Genomic DNA, 4,882 nt, shown 5'->3' on the forward strand with positions numbered 1-4,882 from the left:
GTGATTATAAAATGCTAGAGTCAGAACAACATTTTACACCCGCATTGTATTCATCTTGCATTGGTGCAAATGGCTGCACAAGGGGCAGGGTGATGGAGAATCTGGCCCTTTTGAAATATTAATCCATCACCCCCATTACACAGATGGTGCTACAGGCACAAAGCAGATTTACAGCTATACAAATCTGACACTGAAGCACTAATCTCAAGCATCTCACAGCCCCCTGTTTTTAACCAGCGAACCATCCCATTTTTCTCCATTCCATCTTTGCTTGCATTACTTAGTTTGCTTTTCTTATCATGTCTGCCCCCAAAAACGGCTGAAGTGACATCACATTGCTAGCTCCTCAACTGGGAAAAATGGGTCCCCAGAGTTCCAGATTCCCTACGGCAAAAAGCTGTCAGTGTCACGGCATAGCACAATCAGCTGAAAAAGGTTTCCCCTGGGATAAGCAGCATGACAGCCAACAACCAGCAGCTCTGGGGTTCTTTTGTTGACAAAAGGTTGTTTTAAAAATAAACATTGTTATGTTAATTGTGACATTTCCATTGAATCTCAGAATTAAAAGGCATAAAAATACAACCCCTGCAAGCCAGGAATTGAATCAAAGACTACTGTAAATTGCAAGCAAATCTCAAAAGGTTCGGAGGGTGGGTTAAGCCTACAACATCTGGGTACTTTTGCTGAACTTATTTGGGGCTATACAATAGTGGGTTAGTTGCCTCATGAGAAAAAGGCTCTTTTGTGCAATTTCTAGTTCTTCCTGGTGTTAACCTATCCAGAAACACTCCAAAAACAGTCCCTCATGCTATTTGGTACTATCTTTCACATCTAGATGCCAGATGACAATAAAAGAGATACAAATGAAAAGAAATGAGACAAAATGAAATTACTGTATTTATGCAAGTCCAAGACACATTTTTCCCCCATTCAGCACTGGGGAAAAGGAATCCCTCATGTTTGATTTGAGTGCAAAGCGGGGGGTGGGGCAGGGGCAATGCCTCTGGCTCTGGCCTCCCCTTGGGCTTGGGATAAAAGCAGCAGCCACTGCCCTGCCACCCTGCCCTGCATGCCCCTTGACCCATCACCTCTGTCTCTGCCCCCTTGCCACTGCTTTCCCTCCAGCACAGCTCCAGCTCCAGCCCAGGGCACAGAGCACAAGCTTGCTTTGGCCCCTGCAGCAGTGGCCCAGCCCTTACTACAGCAATGGGCACAGGGACAGGCATGGGGATGAGGCTGCCACGACTACCACAGCTCCTGCTTGGCTGGGCAGGTGCTGTGGGACCCAGGCCAGAGCAGGCCTGGACCCAGAGCCATGCCAATGGGTAAGAGGCAGTGAGGGGACTGACAGCATGGGGACCAAGTGTCAGGGTAGGGCAGCTGCCAGGGGAGCAGCCACCCAGTGAGAGTAGATGCCAGGGGGAACAAGTGGTGGTGGGGGCAGGTGCCAAGGGATGCAGAGATCAGAGGGTGCAAGCACCACATGGAGGGAGCAGGCATTAGAGGTCAGCATCATGGGGAGCAAGTGGTGCAGGAGACAGGCAGCAGCAGGTAAAGAGTAGGAGTCAGGCCACTTGACTCTCCTGCCACTTGCCTCCCTACAGGCAGGGGGAAGGGGGCTGAATTCAAGACAAACCCCCAAAATTTCTATGCATAACTATTCAAAGGCACTTTAAATGAGAGCATTCACCTATCAAAGCATGTTTGCACATTTTAAGTACCCTCTAAGCATTTTAAAGTTATGCCACTTGGGGAGAGGGATCTTTTTGATCCATTCTACCCTAGTTGAGATAAAGTATTCTTAGTCTTTTCCACAGATAAAGTGATCAATTTGCAGTTCTCCAGCATCCCAGGATGTACCATTCCCAACCTGCCAACCATATACATGGAAAATTATAACAGATTTATAAATCTTACTGGCACAGGTTGTGTTAAATTCAGGTTCATCTTGGACTTAGGTAAAAATAGTATCTGAGCACTTCTGAACCCTCCTTACCAACCCTCATGCATCCTCCAAAAATGATTTGCAACTTGGGTGAAGGTTTTGGTCATTTCTTTTTATATCTGAACTGATTCAGCCAGATATACTGACTAAAATTCAAATTCAGAGTCATGTTATCTAGAAAAACATAAGCAGATGTCATGGAGCACTAGTCTGAGGAAAGATCTTATAGGAAACTGCATGAAACTAGCCAATTGCCCATCACTAATGATGGATTTAAAATAACATAGGAGTGTTTACCTGGCCACACTTTCTCTGCCCCCTGCCCCTCATTCACCCTTCGGGGCTGGCCATGTAAACACTCCCTGCACCGCTGCTGCCTTCTCCTCCAGCCACCAGTACAGGGGCTCCCTCCTGCTGCCCGCAGCGGGACTTCCCCCTGCTCTCTCCCCCCCCGGCCAGCTGTTGGGTGCGTGCATGCCCGCCTCCACGTTCACCTACTCCACTGAGCAGTAGAGATTCCCCCTGCCTTCCCCCAGCTCCTTGCCAGCTTTTGGGTGCATGCACGCCCGCTTCTGCCCCCGCCTCCACCTCCTCCCCGCCCAGGCTCACACAGTCAATCGCCGCCCGCTGTCTCGGCAGTACATGCGCAGTTGACCAAAAGCGTTAACAGACAGACACACAGACAGACACACAGACTAAGCCCTTTATTATATTACAAAAATATTGTCTATCCAAAATTAGCCTATGATACCAACATATTGCTATGCAAAAATTATACATATATTAAGGCAAATTTGGTAATTGCTTCAGCTCCTTCCAGAAGATTTCCATGAGAGACCCCTCTCAGCAGGAAGTAACAATGTCAATCTGAAAATAAAGTTCTTAATTAAAATAGATAAATCAGCACCACCTGCTGATGACTGATGATGTAATTCACTTAAGCCCAGCTGGAAAGGATTCAGCCCCAGGCCCCAACTGGAAATAGTGAGAGATTAGGTTGAGCCACCCCAGGGCTATAAAAAGTGGGCCCTTCCAATATAGGCCTTCATAAGCCCAGAGAAAGCAGCAGCAAACTGCCTGGGCAAAGACTGCTGTGCTACTGTCCTGGCCGGACTGGAGCACCTCACCTAATTTGGACCTTGGTTCTGCGCTCCTGACTCTTTCCTGATTTGGGCTCCTGACTCCAGCTCCCAAACTCTAATTCCAGCTTCTAGATCCTGTCCTTGCAACCCAGGTGACCTACCCTCCCCAACCTTGCACCGGTTCCTTAAAGTTATCTTGCTAAGAAGTAACACAGGAACCATGACAGTGAAATCCAACATCAAAGACTATGACTTCAATCTCCAGTTATGTAAGAGCTTAGCACTTAGCACTTCAAATAGGAGGGGGAAGACAAAACTGACTTTGTGTTACCTTTCTAACCAGTTGCATATCAGATCAAATGCTAAAATAGCCCTCAGTCCAACTTACAGCAGTCTCAGTTAATGGTGATTGCTAATAGCCTAGAAGATGTGTTCATACTGGCTGGGGATTCAGAGAGCTCAGCAGCCAAACATGCCCAGCTTTACATGGGATTTTACACCTTTTAGACCAGGAAGACCCTCATCTATAAGCAAGGAAAAAATCTAGTTTTAGTTTCAAAAGATTGCAAAGATACATTTCCCTCTGCCCAAAAATTCCTGTGCTGAGCTCATCTAGGGCTGGACCCAAGAACTGGGACACAGCTGTAGAGGATGTGTTTTGGTACTCAGGACCTGATCCTCCATGTTCTGAAACCACTGGGAGTTTTTCGATTGACTACAGTGGGCACCAGATCAGACCCTTCACTTTAACTGGAAGTGACTCTCGGAAAACACCAAGCAAAAGTCAAATATTTGGTGAACGTTGGTGCTACAGATTTGGTTGTTATCTGAATTACTCAATTTTTCCTGAATACAGTGTCAACAAAAACAGAATAGAATCATTTCTGTTTGAAAGTATTTCTCTGAAATCCACAGACAAGTCATCACAGAGGCTGTTTGGTTGTTTCATGACAACTCTGAAAAGTTAAACATCAGCTGAAATATGAACTTATTTTTGCAATAGTTAATGCATTTTTAGAGCATCATGGAAAGTGACATACAATCTCAGATGTTTCTTTTACATGGAAAACTCATGAAATGAGTCAATAAACATTCCTCTGAAAAGCAGTATGTAGCACATTAAACCTTTGTCTAGACACAGATCTTAAAAATAGAAAATACAGTAAGAAAAATTAAATTTATGCTGCAGTTGCAGTACAAGCTAATACTAAAACATGCATGTCCCTATCTCTTGTCTTGTGCATCCAACATTTGCTTTATCCAAGTGACTGGGCACTGGCTGTGTTAGTATACCCTTTTCAGCACTCACCTATACCTTAGGTCAGGGATGGGCAAAGTCCCGCTCACGGGCTGGATCAGACCCACAATGGACTCCATTTCCCAGGAGCCCCCACCCATACCACTCCAACCATCTTCCATGGAGACCCCAGAAGTGGCAGGGCCATGACAGTATGGGGCTGTCACAGTTCTGTGCTCCCAGAATCTTCATGAAGACCAGCCCAAATGGTGCTGGCAGGGAGCTGCTCCAGAGCCGGGGCTGGGATCTTGCAGCGGTGACAGCATGGGCTGGAGCCTGAGAACAGCCACTATCCACTGCCTGCACACCCCTGCAATGAGTCCAGGTTCCATGGCAGGGGCATGCAGGCAATGGATTACAGCTCTACCCTGGTTCCAGCTCATGCTGTTTCTGCCACAAATCTGGGACCCAGCTCCAGAGCAGCTCCCCACCCAGCTGTATTCCCTGCCAGCACCACTCAGGCTAGTCTCAATGGGGACCCTGGGAATGACATGGCCCCTCCGCTCCTAGGGTCTCCATGGAAACCAAACAGAGTAGCACAGGCAGGGGCTGTAGGGG

Source organism: Alligator sinensis, unplaced genomic scaffold (genome assembly GCF_000455745.1).
Source record: "Alligator sinensis unplaced genomic scaffold, ASM45574v1 scaffold768_5, whole genome shotgun sequence".
NCBI lineage: Eukaryota > Metazoa > Chordata > Crocodylia > Alligatoridae > Alligator > Alligator sinensis.